This window comes from Trichosurus vulpecula, chromosome 3 (assembly GCF_011100635.1).
Source record: "Trichosurus vulpecula isolate mTriVul1 chromosome 3, mTriVul1.pri, whole genome shotgun sequence".
Classification (NCBI taxonomy): Eukaryota; Metazoa; Chordata; class Mammalia; order Diprotodontia; family Phalangeridae; genus Trichosurus; species Trichosurus vulpecula.
Genome location: NC_050575.1, coordinates 42,000,590 through 42,025,646, shown reverse-complemented (window position 1 = coordinate 42,025,646; position 25,057 = coordinate 42,000,590). Strand labels below are relative to the sequence as shown.

The 25,057-nt window shown below is 37.6% G+C and overlaps 1 protein-coding gene and 1 pseudogene across 1 annotated transcript in view; one reads left to right on the top strand and one right to left on the bottom strand.

The window, feature by feature from the left end:
* FRMD6 (FERM domain containing 6) overlaps positions 1–21,343 on the bottom strand; it is a 101,094-nt gene extending 79,751 nt beyond the window's left edge. Inside the window, exon 1 of the mRNA XM_036752407.1 lies at positions 21,223–21,343. The gene's annotated coding sequence lies outside the window, so the exon portion shown is untranslated. The remainder of the gene's footprint in view (positions 1–21,222) is intronic.
* LOC118844507 lies at positions 3,927–4,402 on the top strand (annotated as a pseudogene).
* Positions 21,344–25,057: the final 3,714 nt, after the last annotated feature.

Genomic DNA, 25,057 nt, shown 5'->3' with positions numbered 1-25,057 from the left:
AATATATATCGGATTCCATGCCATCTTGGGGGGGAGGGGAAGAGGAAGGAGGGGAAGAAGATCTGAAACTCAAGAACATGTAGAACTGAGTGTTGCAAACAAAAAATAAAAAATCTTAATTAAAAAAAAGAAAGAAATCCACTGACCACCTCTTGAAAATGATCCCAAAAGGAAAACTCCTAGGAATATTGTAGCCAAATTCCAGAGTTCCCAGGTCAAGGAGAAAATATTGCAAGTGGCCACAAATAATTCAAGTATTGTAGAAATACAATCACGTTAACACAAGATTTAGCAGCTTCTACACTAAGGGACTGGAGGGCTTGGAATATGATATTCCAGACATCAAAGGAAATAGGATTAAAACCAAGAATCAGCTACCCAGCAAAACTGAGTGTAAAATTTCAAGGGGAAAAATGGAATTTCAATGAAATAGAGGATTCCCAAGCATTCTTGTTGAAAAGACCAGAGCTGAATAGAAAATCTGACTTTCAAAAACAAGAATCAATTGAAGCATGAAAGAGAAGTCATAACAGACTTAATAAAGGTGAACTGCTTACATTCCTACATGGAAAGATGATATTTGTAGCTCAAGAGACCTTTCTCAGTATTAAGGAAGTTAGAGGGAGTGTGAGTGTGTGAGTGTGTGAGTGTGTGTGTGTGTGTGTGTGTGTAGACAGAGGGCATAGGGTGAGCTGAATATGAAGGGATAATACCTAAAAAATAAAGTGTTGAGAGGAATGTACTGAGAAAGGGAGGGGTAGGTGGAATGTCATCAATCATCTCACATAAAAGAGGCAAGAAAGAGCTTTTACAATGGTGGGAAAGAGCAGGGAAGTGAGGGAATAAGTGAGCCTTACTCTCACTGGATTTGGCTTAAGGAGGCAATAACATACACGGTAAATTGGGCATGGAAATCTATCTTACCCTACAGGAAAGCAGGGGGGAAGGGGATAAGAGGAGGAAGATGATAGAAGAGATGGCAGATTGGGAGAAGGGGCAATCAGAAGCAAATACTTGTGGAAGGAAAAGTCAAAGGAGAGAATAGAATAAATACAGTGCAGGACAGGATAGAGAGTAATATAGTTAGTCTTTCACAATATGATTGTTATGGAAGTATTTTGCATGACTACACATGTATAGCTTATATCGAATTGCTTGATTTCTCAATGAGGGTGAGTGGGGAGTAAGGGAGAGAATATGGAACTCAAGGCTTTAAAAATGAAATGTTAAAAACTTTTTACATGCAAATGGGAAATAAGATATACAAGGAATGGGGTATAGTAATCTGTCTTGCCCTACAAGAAAATAGAAGGGAAGGGGATAAAAGAAAGGGGTGGGGGTTAATAGAATGGAGGGCAGATTGGAGGAAGGCGTAGTCAAAATGCAACTGTCTTGGGGTAGGGGGAAAGGAGAGATGGGGAATTTGGAATTCAGAATCTTGTGGAAGTGAATATTGGAAGCTGAAAATAAATAAATTACACACACATACACATACACATACACACACACACACACACACACACACACAAGAAATTATGCACAGTTTTCTTGTATAATTTCTTACCCTATGGTATTTGGGTTTTTTTGACTTGCCATGTTCTTTGGGGAGACCTGTAATTCTTTATTTGTTCATATATCCTGCCTTCATGTTCAGTATGTTTTACTGGTACAGAGATCATAATTTCTTTTAATGTCACTGATTTTTGGTTTTTTTCTTCCATATTTTCTTTAATTTCTATGTATCTGCATTCCCAATCAGTTATCCTCTCTTTTTTCCTTGGTGAGATCTGTCACTTTGGACTCAAGTTTTTAATATTCTACATTTATTTCTGCTGTGCAGGACATAAATTCTGCTCTCACAATTCTTATTTCTCTTTTAAACCATTTGGAAAAAATCTGGCTGTAGTCCTATGCTGGGTTGGTAAACCACAGCTTTCTCTGCCAATTCATTTTCCTTAGACTTGCAATATTTATTTACAGTTGCCTAATAAAAGGAACCTGGAGCCAAGATGGTAGTTCCTCAGCTAATCAGTAATTTTTTTTTCTTTATTTTCCCCTATTGCTCATGTTCTGACTCCCCTTGCTTTGATGATGGTTACCCTAGGTGCTGGTTCTCAAAGCATCTCAGTCTTTTCCCATGATGAACAATTCAAGATTTACCAACTTCAGTCTCTACCCTAAGTGACTTTTAGGAAGGTAGAACTATGCCCATTTGAATGCTGGGATCTTTTTCTTAGGTTTGGTGGAGTGCCACTCAGCCTCATATACATGCCCTGCCCACTTTCTCTGTATTCCTCCATTCTCTGCCCAAGTTTTGTTGCAGCACAGAGCATTACATTATGCTACTGCAGCCTGAGTAAATTTGTGCCATTTGGATCTCTGCGGTACTGGGGCAAAGTGGGTGGTCAGGGTGTTCAACTGAGTTCTGTTGCAATCCATGCATGGACTTATGCAGCCCTGCTGCTTGAAGGTGTGGTGGGTGATGGGGGAGGAGGTGTTGAGGGAATGTGTTAGAGGTTTGGAATCAGCTTTCTCTGCTATTAGCTCCTCAGGGTTTTTTGGGGGTTTTTTTGTACCATGTTTGTGTTCTAAGCGTGTTAGACTATGTTCCATGGAGTAGAAGCCAAGCAGAGCTTCTAAAAGAAAGTGGAGTCGATACCTTGCATGATACTTGATGTAGCTATACAGGAACTAACAAAGTACGTTTTGAAAACACACACGCACACTCACACACACACACAAACACACACGCACACACGCGCTCTCTCTCTCTCTCTCTCACTGAATACACAGAGCGCGGTGCACAAATACAACAGGTTCAACAGTGAAAGGGTAAAGGGAGGCTTAAGAAGAAGAGTAGGATAGGTAAACGAGTAGTTATAAGCAAAACACACCTTCAGCATTGGAGAGGGCATCATAAAGAGGGATTAAAATAAGAGAAACAATGAAAAGTTGTTATTAAGGGCAGGCAAAGAGAAGGTGACAGGTAATAGAGTAGAAACAGATACTATTATTTATGGATCAGGTGAGAGTCACGTATCTTCTCTTTAAAGAGAGGTAAAGAGAGGAAAAGAACATGAGTTATGGATGAAGGGAAACACACAATTAACAAATCACAATGGTAAACAAGAATGGGATAAACTGCTAATATAAAAGAGATGAATTGGAAAATAAAGACTTTTTAGTAGAATGTCATTTAAATGAAAATTTACACAAGCTAAAATGAGGGGCTGGAGCAAAATCTATTATGCTTTATATGTTATATTAACGTTCATCACATTACAAGCACAGCATTTACATTTTTAAAGGAAAATGTAACAATTACAGGGAGTAATATAGGTAATAGTGGGGTTTCAAGGTACTCCTTTTCAAGAGACAAATCTGACAAAGACAAATAAAGCAAACAAGGACCTGAGAAGAACTTTAGAAATAGTATAGATGATATCTCTGGGAGGTTATTAAACAGGAAAAAGAAAGGAGTCAACATTTTTTTCACACGTACTGGAAACTTTACAAAAATTGGCCATGTACTAGAGCAGAGGTGTCAACTTGTGACACTCAAAACTCCTAAGTGTGGCTTGAACTGGATTAAAATGTAATTCAAAAATGTTTAAGCTCTTCTCAGCAATGCAATGATCTAAGACAATTCCAAAAGACTCATGATGGAAAATACTATCCACATCCAGAGAAAGGACTATGGAGTCTGAATGCAGATCAAAGCAGACTATCTTTCCTTTCTCATGGTTTTTCCCTTTGGTTCTAATTCTTCTTTATAACATGACCAATATAGAAATATGTTTAATATGATTGTACATGTATGGCCTACATCAGATTGCATGCTGTCTTGGGGAGGAGAGAGGGGAAAGAAGGGAAGGAAATTTAAAACTCAAAATCTTATGAAAGTAGCCTCTGCCGGCACCCCTGCCATGTCAGGCGGGCTCCTGAGCGCGCTGCACAGCGACTCCTACGTGCAGCTGGGCCAGTACCGCAACCAGCACTTCTGGGGTGACAAGAAGGACCAAGAGAAGTTATTGAAGAAAAGCTGCACTCTGTACGTTGGGAACCTGTCTTTTTACACCACTGAGATCTCGAGATCTACGAGCTCTTTGGCAAAAGCAGTGACATCAAGAAAATTATCATGGGCCTAGATAAAGGGAAGAAAACGGCATGGGGGTTCTGCTTTGTGGAATACTACTCCAGAGCAGATGCTGAAAATGCCATGCACTACATTAATGGGACCCGCCTGGACAATGGAATTATCCGAAAAGACTGGGATGCAGGCTTCAAAGAGGGCCGACAGTATGGACGAGGACGATCTGGGGGCCAGGTACCAGATGAGTATCGAAAAGATTATGATGCTGGCAGAAAAGGCTATGGGAAAATGTGCAAAATCAATGAGTGATGGAAGCCCCTCATGTACAAACAGACAATGTTGGCTGGTTGACCATCCCTCGAATAGCAACGCTCAAGTCCTGAAAACAGCTGATACAGAACAGGCTGTCTTTGGTTTCTCTGCCTCCATACAGGAATTACACCCCAAACCTTGACTTGGCTTTTCCACTTTGAAAATCATTAAATGTCCAAAACTAAGCAAGTGACTGTGTTGGAGCCTTGAGTGGCTCTGTTGGTAGATTTTAACCCAATATAGCACAAGATTAGAAAAGTCTCATTATATGACTGTGCTACTTACTGGTCATGACTTGGAGTGGTCATTTAGGGAAAAGATCCTCATGAAATTTGTATGAAATGAGTGTAATGATCTGTGGCAATAGCCTATAAATGAGATTTATTTCTAAGCTTTTTGAAGATTAAAAAAAAATCTTATAAAAGGGAATGTTGAAACTAAAAATAAATAAATATTTAAAAAGAAACATTTAACAAAATAAATATAAATACAATAAAACACAGCCAATGTTCATTTGTAGTTTAAAGTCAATATGTGGCCAACAGGGATGTTTCTGTTTATATTTGACATCACTGTATAAGATCATAAAATCCTCACAAATGCAGAAAAGAAATGCTAAATAGATCCTTCGCAGATCACAATGCATTAAGATTATATTTAATTCTAAGAATTAAAAATTGGAGGGACAATGATGCCAAGGCACGTAGATAAAGGAAAAAGATACAAGATACACCTGTCAGAACTGTTGAAATTATACTGACTGGGAGGTCTAGTGCCGAATGAGAAAGAACCCAAATGATTTTTAATATTTCATAACTCCCTGAAAAGCAGAGAAAAGATCAAGCCAGGTGAAACTGGATCGATGTCTCCAGGTCAAATTGAAGACATTTTAAGTAAAGGAAAAAAAGACTATGGTAGTAAGCAGGCCTCTTTCCTCAGGGGCAGTGGCCTCAGGCAATTTTGATTTTTCTGTTATTCTCTCCCAGTAGGAAAAAAGGGGCCATAAATTCCTGAGTAACTAAGAAGAAGTCAGACCCAGCTGAAAGGAAGAATTAAGAAAAGATAGTTCCACCCATTTGAGTCCCATGTAAGAGAGAGTAGCACCTTTTCCCAATAAAGACCCTTGAATACCCTATAATCATTCCATAAATACTAAAATTCAGACAAATATTTGGCCCTGAATAGAAACCAACACTCCTATACTGACAAACTTTTAACAAGTTTAGTTATGTGGTTTATGCACATAAATTAGAAGCTGAATCTAAAGCGAGGGAGAGTAAAAGCAGTAAGAAGCAATTGCTGACAGAAGTCATAAAATTTCAAAGCAGACAAGAAAATTAAAAATCAAATGACTATTCTAGTTAACAAGCATCACTTCATTTTTTTTTTCAGATTGTCCGTTCCCAATAGGGAAAATCCCACTAGCAAGACATATAAGCACAGTCCCTACAATTTATAATCTCATTTTTGGGGGACACTGGGAGATTAAGTGACTTGCACAGGGTCACTAAGCCAGTACGTATCAGAGGCAAGACTTGAACCCAGTTTCTCCAGACTCTCAGGAAAACTTTCGATTCACTATGTTGCACTATCTTTCTGGTGATAGTCATCACTATACTAGGGTAAAATTTTTAAAAATGAGTACCAATTATTATAGTGTGTAATACTAAAAATCACAAGTAATAAAAAAGATTAAATTAGATTTATGCTACATGAGAAAGGTAGAGTATATGCCACAATTCAGAAAATTCCATCCAAAAGGATTCAATTTTTTAAAAAGGTCTTTGTCAGGGGCACCTAGGTGGCGCAGTGAGTAGAGCACCAGCCTTGGAGTCAGGAGGACCTGAGTTCAAATCCGGCCTCAGACACTTGACACATGTACTAGCTGTGTGACTTTGGGCAAGTCACTTAACCCCAATTGCCCTGCCCAAAAAAAAAAAAGTCTTTGGCACTTACAAAGGCAAGCTTTAACTATCTAGAAAAGTCATTTCATGTAATATACATTTCACTGCAACAAAGCAACGTATTATCATAATACAAATTTAAATTATATGAACCCATAAAGCACTAGAGTTGGATGAGCTATTGAACATTAACTCATACTATCAGCACTTTGTTAAAAGATCAGTGATCCATGATAACCAGCAGCACTATTTCTGCAATAGCCCTAGAAAACAATTTCCCAAAATGCATCTAGATGAGTGTTTTTCAAATTGTATTTCACAGAACTCTTGGTTTCATAGGAACGTGCATGGGGGTTATAAGAAAAAAATTTCAGTGCTAGTGACATTTTTCTGCAGAACTCAAGCATTCCTGGGATCACAGATCTAGAGCTGGAAGGAGCCACAACTCTCTCATTTTATAGATAAGGAAACTGATGCCAGGGAGATCAAGAATCCACAATTACAAAGCATTAGAGGTGAGATTTAAACCCAGGTCCAGAGTACTCAGTACTTTGTGGATATTATTTCTCAAAATGCTCACTATGGGAAATCAATTTTTAGCATGAAAATGAGATTAATTCCATTTTACTCTTAAATTTCCCTGATCTGTCTTCATATGGATAATGTCATATCCCCAAACTAGCATTTATAGGTTCCATTAGTAATATTCAAGCACAAAAGTGTTCCAAGGCCAAATGAACAAATTAAGTATTTACTACATGCCAGAAACTGTGCTAAGCACTAGGGGTACAAATAAAAAAGCAAGTCACCTTCTGCCTTGAAGAAGCTAACATTCAAATGGGTGGAGACAGTATCTATAAGAATAGTAGACAGGGAAATGCTTGGTCTGTGAAATCTCAGGGGAAACAAGTAAAGCCACAGGGTAGTTTTTGTAGAAGCAATAATAGTACTGATTTGATTGTTATTTCCAGAACAAGAGGTGGAAGAAGGGCGGTGGGAGGTGATGCACAGGCACAGTTGGCAAGAAGAGTGGATGGCTGGATAGGATGTGAAACATGACCTGGTCCCAGGAAAGCAAGATATAGTAGGTTATGTTAATTTCTGCTAGCTCACTTCCGCATAAGGACAGTTCAGCTCTACAGCAAAAGTTCTCATGAGTTAATTGGCTACCCCAAGGCATGTTATGTGGATGTGTGGTAGCCTGAAGCATGGAGCAATAGGACAGATTCCTAAAATGCATTTGGGAAATAATGAAAAACCTTATTTACCTTAATAATAAATACTTAATATATATTTATGAGGTGTGAGGTGTTACGCTATGCAATGGTAGTGCGAAAGATGAGAAATGGTTCCCACCCTCATGAAGCTGATGCCCTACTTGAGTAAACAAGACATGTATATATGTATGTGTACATACGACAGCAAGTAGCACAGACAATAAGTTGCTACAAGAGTACAGTAGATGGGTGAAGATACTCACAGTTAATATTAACAAGTAGAGCTCCACAGAAAGATTTGTTGTGGCTTGCTGTTGGCCTTAAAGGAAGATTAAGACTTACATAAGTCAGAAAAAGACAGTAATATTACAGGCAAGAGAGGAGAGAAGGATGATGAGCAGCATTTATTTAGAAAGTAGATGGAAATAAGGTTGAAAAAATGGTATGGTTCAACAGCAGGAAGGGTTCTGAAGAGCAATCTGAAAGTTTTAGACTTATCTTTAAAAAAGAAAGCTTTTGTTGATTATCTTGATTCTTGCACATCATCAGTGTTACCCTATGTATTCCACCCACTCCCCCTCCCAGAGAGCCATCCTAATATGGCAAATAGTATTTTTTAAAGGGGGAAAAAAATCAGCAGAACTGATCAATACACTGAAAGAGTCTAAAAAACATGTAGAGTGTGTACTACCTATTGACTTACCTAGCTGATGAGGGGATGAATCAAGAATGAACTTTCTTCAATAGAGTCCTGCCGGATCTTTATAATTTTGTCACATTTGCTTTTGATTTTTTTTTTGGGGGGGTGGTAGTTTCATGCATTAATGTTGTAGTAGTTACTGTGTATATTGTCTTCTTGGCTCACTTCACTGCATCAGTCAGTATACATCTATACATCTCTGTACTTATTACACACATCATTTCCTACAATACAATATTTCATTACCTTAATATACCACAGTTTGTTTAGCCATTGCCCAACTAATGAGCATCTACTTCGATTCTATTTCTTGCCTATCAGAAAAAAGTGCTCTTATAAATATTTCTAAGTATGTGAAGATTTTTATCTTATAGATAGCTTCCTTGGGGTATATGCCCAGCAATACAATCTCTCATTCAAAGAGTATAGACACTGTATACATATAATTCCAAATTGCTTTTACAAAATGGTGATACCATTTCACAACAACCATTTCACCAACAATGACTTACTGTCCTTACCATTCCACAATCTCTCCAACACTGTTGTCATTTTTTGCCCAACTGTGAGGTAAAACCTCAAGGTTGTTTTGATTTGAATTTCTCTTATTATTATTTTGGACATTCTTTCATTTGGTTGTAAATACTCTGCATTCCTCTTTAAGAACTGTTTACTCATATCTTTAAACTACTTGTATACTGGAAAATGATTATGTCATAAATACATATATTGTTTATATGTCTAGGAAACCAAACAATTTGATAAAAAGATTTTTTTCCCATTCAACAACTTCGCTTCTTATCCTAGGCACATTATTTTATCTATACAGACTCTTTCCAGATTCAAGTAACCAAAGTATCTATTAAATCTTTTGTAATTGGCTCTATCACTAGTTTGTTTAAGAATACATCTCCTACCCATAGCTGTGAGAAGTATGTGATCTGTTTCTCTTTTTTTTCTAATAGTATATATAATCTTTAATATTAAAATTGTATATCCATGTAGAATATATGTGGAGCATGGAGTACTTAAGTTCTTCATGTAAGCCTAATTTCTGCCAGAATGCTCAGTTTTCCCATCAATTTTTATCAAACGAGTAGTTTTCTCCTAAGTAACTTTTATTTTCTATTTTATTGAAAACTGGGTTGAGTTTCATTATATCTGATTCCCTTCCCTACTCTATTCCATTGATGTATTTTTTTTTTTTGCAGAGGGGAAGGCAATCGGGGTTCAACGCCCCTCCACTGATCTACTTTTAAAGCCACTATTAGATGATTTTGATGCCCATGGCTGTATAATATTGATTGAGGTCTAGACCATTCCCAATGACCTAAAGACATCTACAAGTGAAACCTCAAAAATAAAATGCAGATTGGATTTAAGAACAACAAGAATTTCTAGAAGAGTTAAATAAAGCAGGAATAATTGATGATTTTAAAAATCAACTAAGAGCAAGTGAGGAAAAATTGGGGAAAGAAATGAGAACTATGCATGATAATTATCAAAAGAGAATGAACAGTTATTTAAAAGAGGGACAAAAAACACTGAAGAAAAGAACTACTTAAAAATTGGTAATTTCCCAAAAGGTACGAGGAACAAAACACTCACTGAAGAAAATAAATCTTTAAAAATTAGACCTTGCTAAGTGGAAGCTAATGATTCCAAAATGTAGCAAGATAAATGGAATGGATATATATCTACAAAAACATAAATAATTCAGATTAACAGAAAAGAAATAAAATACTTAAATATTCCCATTTTAAAAAAAAGAAATAGGAGCAGCTAGGTGGTGCAGTGAGTAGAGCACCACCCCTGGAGTCAGGAAGACCTGAGTTCAAATCTAGCCTCAGACACTTGACACATGTACTAGCTGTGTGACCTTGGGCAAATCACTTAACCCCAATTGCCCTGCCCAAAAAAAGAAATAGAACAAACCATCAATGAACTTCCTAAGAAAAAATCCCCAGGGACAGATGTATTCACAAGCAAATTCTATCAAGCATCTAAAGAACAATTAATTCCAATACTATTATAAATTATTTGGAAAAATAGGTGGAGTCTGACCAAATTCCTTTTGCAAAACAAATACTGTGATGATACTTAAACCAGGAAGAATTAAAACTGAGAAAAAATTTGTTGACCAATTTCTCTAATGAATATTGATAAAAAAAACTTTAATAAAATATTAGGAGACCATGGAATAGTTTATTTCTCAGATTCATAGATAAGGGAAGAATTTAGGACCTAAGAAAATGTAGAGAGCATTACAAAATGTAAAATAAATAATTTTGATTACATTAAATTAAAAAGGTTTTACACAAACAAAAGCAATGCAACCAAAATTAAAAGAAAAGCAGAAAACTGGGGAGAGGGGAATTTTGCAACAAGTATCTCTGATAAAGGCCTTATTTCTCAAAAATATAGAGAACTAAGTCAAATTTGTAAGAATACGAGTCATTCCCTAATTGATAAACGGTCAAAGGATATGAACAGGCAGTGTTGAGACAAAGAAATCAAAGCTATCTATAGTCATATGAAGAAATGCTGTAAATCACTGATTAGAGAAATGCAAATTATAACAATTCTGAGGCACCACCTCACCCCTATCAGATTAGTTAATATGACAAAAAAGGAAAATGATAAATGTTGGAGGAAATGTGGAAAAACTGGAACACTAATGCATAGTTGGTAGAGTTGTAAACTTGTCCAACTATTCTAGAGAGCAACTTGGAACTATGCCCAAAGAACTATAAAACTGTATACCCTCTGATCCAGCAATACCACTGCTAGGTATATATCTTGAAGACATCCAAAAAAAGGGAAAAGGACCTATTTGTACAAAAACTTTCATAACTACTCTTTCTATGGTGGCTGAGAATTGGAAATTGAGGGGATATCCATCTACTGGGGAAAATGACTAAACAAGTTGTGGTACTGTGGATTGTGACGGAATATTATTGTGCAATAAGAAATAGCAAGCAGGATGATTTCAGGAAAACCTGGAAAGACTTACATGAACTAATGCAAAGTGAAGTAAGTAGAAGCAGAACATTGTACACAGTAATAGCAATATTGTATGATGAAGATTGTTAATGACTTAGTAATTCTCAGCAATACAATGATGCAAGACAATCCCAAATGACTCATGATGAATATTTTCTACCTCCAGAAAAAGAACTGATTATTGTCTGGATACAGACTGAAGCATGCTATTTTTCACTTTTTTTCATTTAAAACAAAATTTTAGTCTCCTTGTGCAAAATGACTAATACAGAAACATTTTATTTGATTGTACATGCATAACCTGTATCTGATTGGTTACCCTATCAGGAAAGGGGGATGGGAGGGAGACAGGGATAGAATTTGGAACTCAAAACTTCAAAAAGAAAACAAAGATTAAAAAAATTGTTAGTATGTAATTTGGAAAAATAAAATACACAAAAAAAGAAATTAAGAAACAAAAAAATTCAAAAGATTGTATAAAATAGAAATTGTAAAATATCTCAAAAAATGTGATCTGAAAAATAATATAAATTAAACAAACAAAAAAAATGCAATAAAACGCAAAGGGATAAACGGACCTTACTTTACTGTGTTAATTTGCACACATTTTAAATCAAGTGCCAAGATTATATGTAAAACAATGAGAGATCTTTCCAGTAAGAACAGGAAGCAAAATAATGATACTGATTATCACAACTACTGAATTACATCTGGAAATCTTAGCTACAGATTATACAGTACTACAGTTTTTTGCTAATATGATCTTTTATTTAGAGATTTCTAAGGAATCAACTAAAATTAATTGAAACTGCTTTAGCAAAATGACATAATATAAAATAAATCCATATAAATCATTACCTTGTCTATATACTACAAATAAAACGTAGCAGAAAGAGAAATTCCATTTAAAGTAATTACAGAATATAAAATATCTGGAAGCCTATCTACAAAAACATAAATAGGAACTCTGCGAACACTACTCACAAAAATAAGGACAGACCTAAAAATAAGAGAAATATTAATTGTTCATGCTTGGGATGTGCCAATATAACAAAAATGGAAACACTGAACAAATTAACATTTTGGTGCCCTACCAAAGAATTGCTTTCTATTTCGAAGAAAATGTATTTAAGAATCATTGGAATACCTAAAAGTCATGGAAAAAAAAAAAGAGCCCAGACTTCATATTTCAAGAAATCATAAAGGAAAACCGCAGACATCTCAGGACAAGAGGATGCAGTAAAAATTCAAAGATTCCACTAGTCACCCCCTAAAAAGAAATTACAAAACGAAAACTTGAAGAAATAGTATAGTCAAAATCCAGAATTCCTACATTAAGAAAAAATACTACAAGCAGCCAGAAAGAAATAATTCAAATACATGGAGCCACAATCAGGATGACACAAGATTTAGCAGTTAACCACTACAAGGAGTTGAAGGCTTGGAATACAACATTCCAGAAAGCAAAGGAGTTAGGATTATAGCCAAGAATACCTTACCCAGCAAAACAGTATAATCCTTCAGAAGGAAAAATGGATATTCATTGAATTAAATGACTTTCAAGTACTCCTGATGAAAAGACTAAAGGTGAAGAGAAAATCTGACATTCAAGCACAAGCCTCAAGAGAAGTACAAAAAGACATACATGAGTGAGATATCCTAAGAGACTAAACAAGGTTAAACGGGTTAAATCCCTATATGGGAAGATGATACACATAAAGCCTGAGAATTTTATTGCTATGGCTGTTAAAGGGAGTCTACTGAGAGGTCAAGGGTGTGATTATATTATGATGGGATGATCTCAAAAGACTAAATGGAAGGTGAAAAAGAGGACTACAACGGGGCAGGGGGCATGGGAGAGGATTAACGGGAAAAATTACCTCACGAAAATGGGGAAAGCAAGGAGTTATACAATGGAAGGGAGGATTGGGGGAGTGTGCTACCTTTAAACCTTATTCTCATCTCAACTGGTTCAAGGCAGGGAAGAATACACATATACATACAGTTGAGTAGAGATATTCAATTTATCCAACAGGGAAGTAGGAAGGAAAGGGGTTGGGGGTATTAGAGATAGGGTAAATTAAGGAAGGCAGTAGTCAGAAGCAAAACAGACTCCTGAGAAGGATAGAGGGATAAAAAAAGAGAAGAATAAGTATAAGAGAATAGGATGGAGAGAAATAAGCATTTAGCAATTCATAACAGTGGATGGGATGAACTCACCCATAAAACAGAAGAGGATAAGAGAATGGATTAGAAACCAAAATACAAAAAAAAAATCACTTTTTATAAGAAACAAATGGGCAGAGCCAAGATGGAAGAGAAAAGGCAGCTACTGGCCTAAGCTCTCCCATAATTACATTTAGAAGAGGTATATATAGAGCGTGTGGGTATAAGTTGACTTTGATATGATGATAAAAAAAATAAGGGGCGGAAAAAAAGGATTGTACTGGGAAAAGAGGAAAGGAGGAGACGGAAAAGGGGACATTATATCACAAGAAATGGCATAAAGACCTATAATAGCAGAGGGAAAGTAGGGAGGGAGGTGAGCATGGTTTGAACCTTACCATCATCAGATTTGACTCAAAGAGGGAATAACATACACATCCACTTGGGTATAAAAATCTTTCTTACCCTAGAGGAAGTAGAAAGGGTAAGGGGAAAAAAGGGAGAGGGGCTGATAGAAGGGAGGGCAGATTAAGGGAGGTGGTTGGTGTTGAAAAGCAAAACACTAGTGAAGAGTGAAAGGGAGAAAGTTGAGAAAAAAGCATAAATGGGAAAATAGGATGAAGAGAAAGAGAGTTAGAAATCATAACTGTGAATGTGAATGTGATAAACTCTCCCATACAAATCAGGAGTGGATAGCAAAGTGGGAAAAACCATAATGCTACCATATGTTGTTTACAAGAAACATATTTAAAGCAGAGAGATACACACAGAGTGAAGGTAAAGGGCTGGAGTGGAATATATTATGCTCCAGCTGAAGTAAAAAAAAAGACAGGGGTAGCAATCCTGATCTCAGACAAAGCAAAAGCAAAAATAGATCTAATTAAAAGAGATAAGGAAGGAAACGACATAAAAGGTATCATTCTACATTAAAGAGAAAACTGAATGGGGACAGAAAAGAATATACCTTTTTCTTAGCAGTACATGGGACTTACACAAAAAATGACCATGTATTAGTGCAAGGCTGTCCAAAATGAGGTCCCCAGTTCAATTTATGTGGGCCGCCTACAAACATAGAAATTTACATAAACAGTTTAGTAAACAAAGCCAAGCTTGTCTATTGTTACAATACAAACCTAAGGTTGGACAGCCCTGTATCAGAGTATTAAAAACCTCACAATACAATGCAGAAAGACAGAACTATTAAATGCATCCTTTCCAGATCATGATGCAACAAAAGTGACATGTAATAAAGGGCCATGAAGAGACAGATTAAAAATTAATTGGAAACTAAATAATCTAATCCTAAAGAATGAGTGGGTCAAACAACAAATGATAAAAAACAATAAATAATTTCATCCAAGAGAATGACAATGAGACAACATAACAAAATTTATGGGATGCAGCCAAAGCAGCTCTTAGGGGAAATTTTATATCTCTAAATGTTTACATATGAATAAAGTAGTGAAAGAGGAGATCAATGAATTGAGCATCCAACTAAAAAGGCTAGAAAAGGAACAAATTAAAAATCCCTAATTAAATACGAAATTAAAAATTCTGAAAAGCAAAGAAGAGACTGAAATTAAGAAAACTGTTGAACTAATAAGTAAAACTACAAGCTGATTCTATTAAATAAACCAATAAAATAGATAAACCTTTGGTTAATTTAATTAAACTAAAGAAAGAAGAAAGCCAAACTACCAGTTATCAAAAATGAAAAGGGTGAATTCACCACCAATGAAGACGGAATTAAAACAATAATTATGTCCTATTTTGGCCAAATGTATGCCAATAAATCTGACAATTTTAGTGAAATGGATGAATATTTACAAAAATATACATTGCCCAGATTAAGAGAACAGGAAAAAATACTTAAATTACCCCATTTCAGAAAAAGAAACTGAACAAGCCATCAAAGAATCTCCAGGGCCAGGTGGATTTACGAGTGAATTCTACCAAACATTTAGAGAACAATTAATTCCAATACCCTATAAACTACTAAGGAAACTACCAAATTACTTTTATGATACAAATATGGTGCCAATACCTAAACTGGAAAGAGCTAAAACAGAGGAAAAAATTATAAATCATAGAATATATTAACAATTATAGAAAATTATAGAATCATTTTCCTAATGAATATAGAAGTAAAAAAATTAAATAAAATATTAGCAAAAGAGATTATAGCAGGAATGCAGGACTGGTTCAATATTATGAAAACTACCAGCATAATGGCCATATTAATAACAAAATTAACAAAAACCATAGGATTATCTCAATAGATGCAGAAAAAGCTTGACAAAATACAGCACACATTCCTATTAAAAACAATAGACAGCATAGGAATAAATGGAGTTTTCCTTAAAATGATAAGTAGCATCTATCTAAAACTATCAGCAAGCATTATATGTAATGGGGATAAGCTAGAGGCATTTCCAGTAAGATCAGGGATGAAACAAGGATGCCCCTTATCACCACGTTATTCAATATTGTACTAGAAATGTTATCTTTAGCTATAAAAGAAGAAAAGGAAAGTGAAGGAATTAGAATAGGCAAAAAAGAAACAGAGCTATCACTCTTTGCAGATATGATTATATAACCTTAAGAGAATCCTAGAGAATTAACTAAAAAACTACTTGAAATAATTAATAACTAATCCAAGTTGCAGGATATAAAATAGAGCGAGTGGTGGATCAATCACGTTAGGTGCACAAGATACAATAGTCAATGATTATAGTAATCTACTGTTTGATAAACACAAAGACTCCAGCTTCTGGGATAACAACTCACTATTTGACAAAAACTGCTGAGAAAAAATTAATATGGCAGAAACTAGGCATAGATCAACATCTTACATCATATACAAATATAAGGTCAAAATGGACACATGAATGAGATATAACGGATGTTACCATAAGCAAATTAGAAGAGCACGGAATAGTTTACTTGTCAGATCTATGCAGAAGGGAAGAATTTCTAACCAAATGAGACAGAAAGCATTATGAAATGCAAAATGGATAATATTGATTACATCAAATTAAAAAGCCAGTGCAACCAAGAATTGAAGGAAATAAGAAAGCTGGAAAACAATTTTTACAGTTTCATTTCTAAAATACATAGAGAACTAAGTCCAATTTATAAGAATACAAGTCATTGCCCCAATTGATAGTCAAAAGATATGAATAGGCAATTTTCAGATGAAGAAATTAAAGCTATAATCATATGAAAAAATGCTCTAAATTACTACTGATTAGAGAAATACAAATTAAAGCAACTCTGAGGTACCCTCTCATACCTATCAGATTGGCTAATATGACAAAAAAGGAAAATGATAAATGTTGGAGCAGATGTGGGAAAAATGGAACACTAATGCATTGTTGGTGAAGTTATAAACTGATCCAACCATTCTGTAGAGCAATTTAGAACTATGCTCAAAGGGCTATAAAACTGCATACCCTTTGATCTAACAGTACCACTACTAAGTCCATATCCCAAAGAGATCATAAAAAAGGGGAAAGGACCCACATGTACAAAAATATTTATAGCAGCTCTGTTAATGGTGGCAAAGAATTGGAAATTGAGGGGATGCCCATCAATTGGGCAATGGCTGAACAAGTTGTGGTATATGAATGTAATGGAATACTATTGTGCTCTAAGAAGTGATGAGTAAGCTGATTTCAGAAAAACCAGGAAAGACTTACATGAACTGATGCTGAGTGAAGTGAGCAAAACTAAGAGAACACTACACACAGTAACAGCACCATTGTGTGATAGCCAAGTTTTACAGACTTAGCTCTCTCCTCAGCAATACAATGATCCAAAAGACTCATGATGGAAAATGCTATCCACATCCAGAGACTGAATCTGAATCTGAATACAGATTGAAGCAGAGTATTTTTTTGTTGTTGTTTTTACTTCCTCGTGGTTTTTCCCTTTTGTTCTGACTCTTCTTTCACAACATGACTAATATGGAAATATTTAACATGATTGTACATGTATAGTCTATATCAGATTGCTTGCTGTCCTTGGAGAAGGAAGGGAGGAAAATTTGGAACTCAAAATCTTATAGTAGTAAATGCTGAAAACCATCTTTACATATAGTTGGAAAAAATAAAGTATTATTAAGGGGGGGGCAGCAAAAGAAAGAATAGCAAGTTATGCATAGTAAATTTGCAGTTTTACGTACAATAATATTTTTATTGTATTATGTCATGGAAATGCTTGTTTTATTCCATAAATTAAAATATTTTTAAATAGTTAAAACATTAAAAGTTCATATACTTTAACTTCTCATTTTTTCATTGAAAGATATATGCACATGTTTTATTCCACAAATTAAAATTTTTTTAAATAGCTAAAACATAAAAAGTTCCTATACTTTAACTTCTCATTTTTTCATTGGAAGATATATGCACAAATTGCATTTTGCCCATATATCTGGGGAGGAAGTGATCTAAAATTCATGTTATATTTTTTTTTAATGGGAACATATGATTTAGCCCATTTATATGCTGCTATAGCAAAACTCTACTATAATTTTATAATTACTAAGCCCATTTTCAAATCTGACTTTTAAAAAGTAAAATCCAAAGATTGGATCAAACATAACTATATGGCAGGTTGTGTTTACTCTAAAAACTACCAGTTCACTTTTTCTGCCTCAGTAGAAATAATTATATATAATATTAGCACCTAATGAGGCTTATTCCAACTAGCTGTTTTTAAAAAACCCATCTCAGCAGAAAAAAAAAATACATATTTCTAAAGAGCTTAAACAAAATCATAAAGATACCTGACAGAAATATAACATGAAACTTAGCTCCCAATTTGAAGTTTTAGAGAAATCTCAAAATAACTATGCTTTCTATATGTTCCAGCTGGGGTCCAGGCATCATTCACAAACAAAGAAAAATCTCATTGAGATCATTCAAACCTCAGGTTCATATACATTTTACCACCTGGTATGTATTAATCTCTCCTTGGTATCAAATTTCATGCAGTAAAATAATTGCTTGCAGATTTTATACAAAAATCCCTTTAGACATCAAAATGTGCAACTTCCAAGTTCAAAATTACTTTGCCCCCAAATAGATAATATTCCTTCACACTAAAATCTGACATCGTCAAAAAGACTGATTAATCTGAAATCTTTCCTTTTCAGAATTATCCTTAAAGTTTATTGTCAATAAATTCTGAGAGCCAAAAACTATAAGACCACTGCAAAGTAAAACTGGAAACCAAGTGCCACAAACTAGAAAAACTAAAGAGCATAATTGACTTAAATATTTTACAAGAAAATCCATTAGTTCAATAACAATTTTAAAGAATTCTTAGACAAAATACCTACACAGCCAGAATATCCAACCCACAGTGAAGATCTGAATTATACCAATATTAAACTTTGACAAATTCATGTTTTCATTTGTACTATTTTACTCATTTTCCAAAAAGTTCTCTGTCCTGATCAACCCTGCAGTATCGTAAACGTGCAAATTCAAGAAATACAGTGCACCAAAAGAAAGAAAAAAGGGGGAGAGTAGAGGAGAAACAAATTATTTCCTGCACACAAACTTTTTTGGAACATTCCAGTGGTCAATCAGTGTAAGATCTTAATCACCCCCTTCCCCACCCCCATCAAAAAACAAAAAAGTCCAGTTCATATTACAAGCACTCTGCTCTGCCACAGGCAGCTGGGGGCTCAGTGGATAGAACTGCTACTTCACAGGGTTAGAGCACATAGTGGGAGTTATATAAAAGCTTACTCTCTTTGGAGAAGATAGCCAGCATAAGTCTAAGAAATTTTCTGAAGATATGTTATATGTGAAATATGAATTTAATGTTTGTAAATATACTGAAGTCATCCAGATGTCATATGTATCACATATATTTATAATATTCTGCCCTATACTTCATTCTTCAAACCACAAAGGCTTAAATTTCTAGCAAATTTTATACATGAGGGCCACAGTCACATCTGTTCTTTTTTCTGTTCCTTTCCCTCATTTTATGAATGAGATGTTTATAAGACTTGATGGCTATTTAAATTATTTCCTTCAAAATTCTCAAGAGTCCTATTTTGAAAAACTCACACTGCTTACTGCCACATGTAAATGTACGCTCTTATTTTAAAACAAACATATAACATACATATATCTCAAGATAACTAGGGGGGAAAAAAGTTTCCCCACAGAAAGTTTTGAGGCAGTGAAATATCAACTCGCTGAAATCACTGAAAGGAAATGACTAACATTCTTGGAAAATGAAGCCACTGGCAGCTTTCTCCAACATAATCCCTAAAACTGAACCCTGTAGCAAAAGAGTATTTTGTGTATAAATAAATTTATATAGATTCTTTCAAAGCTAATAAATAAAATACCTAGGGTTCCCCTAGAAAGGCAATTAGGATTATATGTAACACAGAGGAAATCCCAAGAAGGCTTGACATTTACCGTGCATTCCAAGATCAGATTCAGAACCACCGGAGGACAGAACCTTAAATTTAAATGCCAGGACAAATTTTCGATGGTTTATTATAGTTTCCCTTAGTACTCTAAAACAACAAATTCGCTGGCTCAACTGGACTCCAGAAGAAAACAAAGGATTTTGTGATACGTTAATAAATCCAAACACGGTGGGGGGGGGGGGGGCCGGCAAAAACAAAGAAAGGTGAGGAAGTTCAGACACTGGAGTCTACGGAGACCATACCACAAATGAGTGACTCGAAAAACTGTTGCTCTTCACTTCGGCCCAAAATACGCTTGGAGGGGCAGTTTTTCACTAATTCACAGCTTCCAAAAAATAATCCCCCTATTAACTTATTCCATTAGGGACTCAACTCTTACCTTCTGGGCAAAACACATCACTTAAATGCGCTATTTCATCTCGCTAGACGACTACTGACCAAATAAAGATAAACTGCTCTTAGTCCTGACATCTCGACTTCTGAAAGCACCCGTCGGTGAGAAGTACAGGGTCCTCGGCCTCCACACGTGCCGTCCTGCTGACTCGGCCGCTCCTGGGTCTCTCAAACCTGGGGAGCATCGGCTCCTTGGGGTGCGAGGGACCCCCGAGGCCGCCCCACAGCTTTGCTGCGTCCCAGCACCCACCTCCGGGTCCCAAAACTTAGGCGGAGGAGCTTTCACCAAGAGCAAAGGCTGGCTGCTCAGGTCCGCTGCAATAACTTTAGGGAGCTGCCTCCCTCCCTGCTGGGAATACGAGGGCAAGTGACAGCCTCGGGTTCCTCCCACCCCAGCCTTCTCCCCCATCCGCCAGTCCTAGGATGGGGGTCGAGCACCAAGCAGTGCACGGTGAGCCCAGAGAAGCCGCGAAGTGCGGGAGCAAGGGAAGGAGGAGGGAAGGAAAAGCGGGGGCGGGAACGGAGAGTTGAAAGGAGGCAGCAACCGGGAGGCATAGCCTCATTTCTTTAAGGGAGCAAATCACCAGCACCGCCTGCCTCCAGCAGCCTCACCCCACAGCTAGGACTACAAGCCACAAGGCTAATGCATCCTCCAGTCCGAGGGATTCGCTGGGAGAGGCGAATTTGTAAACAGGCAAAACGACCCTAAAAACCAAGCGGTGGGGGGAGCAGAAACATGGGTGACTGCCCAGGGCGGAGGAGAAAAAGAGCCGAGATATTCCTTCCCCTGAGGCCCGCCAGCTTTTTCCACTTTGAAGCACCCCCTCCCCCCTCCCCAACCCTGAAAGCCCTGCTCTGCCGCGTCTGCCAGCGAAGCCAAAACAGACTGTGTGGGGCCTATTAGGGCTCGGATTGAAACACCACCGGACCTTTCCCCACCCCCATCGTGGGGTGCAGCCTTCCACCTCCCGTACCTTAAATAAATTCGAAGATGGGAGGCATCAGAAACTCCTTTCGCTTCTCTCTCCCCGGGGCTTTCCTCCACCTCCTCCCCGTCTCAGCCTCCTCTGCCTTTAGCCTTGGTAGCACTCGCCCTGCTTCCGTCCCGCCCTAGTCCCTCCTCCTCCACGTCCTCTCCCTCCACTCGTCACTAGGTGGCCGCCGAGCTACATCGGAACTCCTGCGGGGAGCGGCACGTGGACGCCCGAGCAGCCCCGCCCCAGGGACGATACCAAATTCCTTCAGGGGAGGAAAACTTGGAAAACAGAAGGATGGAGATTGAGACAGGCGGCTAAGCTTCGGTAAACGATGGATCATAAATCTGGAGTAGAACCACAAGTTTAAAATTCTTCAGAAATATGCAAAATTTGCAATACAAGAAATATCCCTCACTTTAACAGAAAAATTCTTGGTATGGCTCCCCTTCTCCGAGATATAGCCTCCCCTGGGTCTGCTCTCTGACTCCTTAAATATGAGTTGGATTTGGGAGATTTGTGTGGACGGGGATGCTTAACCAGTTGTTTCTCTACTTCCATGAAATTAGGGGTGATAACTCAGAGGAGGTAGCAAAAGAGGAGTCTGTGCCTTCTTTTCCCAGCTGTTCTTCCTCTTCCATTGTTATGATACCGCAACAACCATCTTCACAAGGCAGAGCTTTTACTAGATAGACTCTAAGTATTTTAAAGTGTGTTTTACAGTGTCTGAAAAATGAACGCATCTGCCATTACTATCTGGAGAACAGAAATGACTCATCCCCCCTCTACTATTCATCAAATAGCTCAGGTTAGCTTGAGGAAATTCAAAGATTGGTTTTATTTAGGGATGAAGTCTTTTTGAGGAGCAGAGACACTGGAAGAGAAGAATTTCTCTAGGATAGATTCTTATTTACAAGCTTTTTATCTGTTAGAATGCCAGCTCCTTGAATGCTGGAACTCTCACTCTCTCTCTCTGTCTCTCTCTGTCTCTTTCTCTCTGTCTCTCTCCCCTGTAACTGTAAGGAAGCCTTAATTGGGGTTGAGGGGTGTTCCAGATCCTTAAATACCGACATGCTGAGTCCTGCCAAATGAATTCGACTGAAGCCTTCTCAGCCAAAGAAAAGGCAAAGTTTATGAAAGATTCGTCATATTAGGGAGCCCCGAGCATTTGTGACACCAGTATGCCAACGGGTCAGGTTAACCGGAGTTACGCTAGATTGAATCTGAGCACCTTCATGGAGGCAAGATGGAGCTTATATACAGAAAGATTGTGGGAGGGATCTAGGGTGGTTGAGTAGTCTGGGGTGATGGGAGGAGGGATTAAGGATGGACTGGGATGACTGGGGTGAGGTCAGACTCCAGAGTGGGAAATAGCTGAAGGCTACCTGGAGATGACATACCACAGAGGGCTAGGGTAACAGATTTGGGTATAGATAGTTTGATATGATCAAGGGTGGGAAACAGCCAGAAGGCAATCCAGAGGTAACCAGACAATGGAAGACTATTTGGGCCTGAAAAGCCAGATCAAGTGGGAAGATTCAGAGTGGGATTCAAGGGGGTTCCCACAGTCTAAACCCCATCATTCCCCCTCAAATGAATGGGACCCAAATTCTTTTAGAGTCAGGGATGAAGGTCTCAGCTTCTGAAACTGCTTCCTGCTGATGAGGGGTGTCAAGCTGTCTCTGTCTCGATGGGTCCCGTATAAGGGGTTCATAGTTGGAGCAGTTGTCTGGAAGTTGTTGGCTTGGAGCCTGGAGGAGACAAACCTTCAGCCTCGATTATGCCCCGGGTTAGGCGAGAGAGGTAGAGAAAGTGGGAGCACTGCCAAACTGCAGACTCCCCTGTCCTTCCCCTTCTTGAGGTCTTGAGAAGGGTGGAGGGTTCCCACAGTCTAAAACCAATTAGGTGGATATCTAGAATTACCCCATCCATGCCTTACCCTGAGTATGAATGATGTGGTTTAGACTGTGGGAACCCCCTTGCACCCCAAAGGACTTTGGGTCCTATTCGTTTGAGGGGGTAGTGATCAGGGTACAGTCTCTGGGAACCCCCTTGAACCTGATGAGGGTACAGTCTTTGGAAGCCCTCTTGAACTCTCCTTGAATCTTCCCATTAGATCTGGCCTTCCCCTGAGGCCATAAGCCTCTCATTATCTAGGCCCAAATCTCTACCTAGCCTAGCCCTCTTGTCTGGCTGCTTCCCACCCTTAATCCTATGAAAATCCCATTCCTGGAGTCTTGACCTCTAGTCACCCCAGTCCCATCAAGATCCTCCTTAGACCCCTCCTCAAGACCCTCCCTAAACCTCTCCTCTGGTCACCCCAGACTATTTGACCACCCCTCAATCCCTCTTGCCTCCATGAAGGCACTCAAATTCAATCTAGCTCAGTAGAGTGTCACAAAAGGTGAGATTTCTTAAAACGCATTATGGCGAATCCTTAATAGACTTTGTCTTTTTCCTTGGCTGAGAAGGCTTGGTTGAATTCATTCAGCAGGACTTGGCATGTTGGTATTTTGGGGTCTCCAGCACCCCTAAAAACCAATGGTTCCCTACCATCATCATTTTTCTTTAACCTGAACATGATCATTCAACATTAACAAATGTAGCTCCAACTTTTCTACCTTCCTAGCTCTTCTTCCTTTCTTTTCCCTCTGCCTTTGACCATAAAGTCTGGGTCCTAGCGGACCGGTAAAGAATGGAAGTGGAAACCACTCAAAATGAGTTCTTCACAGAGGAGATCAATAGAGGTGAATATGAGAATCAAGGATGCAAAGATAAATTATGTCGAATAGGAATCAACCTTATAAAACTTAAAAATTAATTTTAAAAAATCATGCTGCTTTTTTGTTTTGGAGAGAGTTACACAAAAATCGTTAAGATACACCAGTATTAACAGCAATTCAGTCCAATTCAATAAGCCTTTTAAAAACATCTCCTGTCTAGAAGGCACTTGCACAGGGTTGAGTCTACCCTCCCAAAAGAACCACAAAAAGCAATCTAACTCTAAAGGAACTTTCATTCTACTGGGCAATACACATAGGCAGGTAAGTAAGTGAAAGATCATTTGAGGAGGGAAGGGAGCTAACAACCGGGAAAGGTTCCTTTGGGAGCTAAGTAAGCCTTGAAGGAATCAAAAACTTCTGAGTGGAGAAGTGAGGCAGGTCAAACCAAGCTTGAAATTGCAGACACTACAAATAGACCAGTTTGACTGGAATGTAGAGTACATGAAAGGGAGTCATGAAATAAGTCTGAAAGATAAGTTGTAGCCAGATTGTGCAGAGGTTTAAATACCAAAACATTTTAAATATAAATGTGTTTTAGAGGCAATACGTAGCCACTGGAGATTGACAAGCAGGGGAGTGACTTGGTCAGACCTGTATATGCCCACATGTCTTGTTCATCTAGCAAAAGATTAAAATTAAGAGCACAGTGCCTATTTCACTGTCTAAACAATCACAAAATTAAAGGTGAAGAAAAACATTTTTAATATGATAGGATGTGGAAAGATGCTATCCACTGCCAGAGAGAGAACTAATGAACTCAATGCAGAGTGAAGCATACTTTTTGAAAACTTTATGTTTCTTTTGTTTCTGCTTTTTTTTGCAACAATGGCTAATATGGAAATGTCTTTCATGACTTCACATGTATAGTCGATATCAAATCTTCTCAAAGAGAGGAAGGAGGGAGATAATTTGGAGCTCAAAATTTTTGTTTATTTTTTTTTAATTTCTTTATTTATTTTTAGTCTACCACACACGGTTCTACATAGTTTTGAGTTCCAAATTTTCTCCCCTCCCTCCCCCCTCCCTCCCCAAGACGGCATGGAATCTCATAT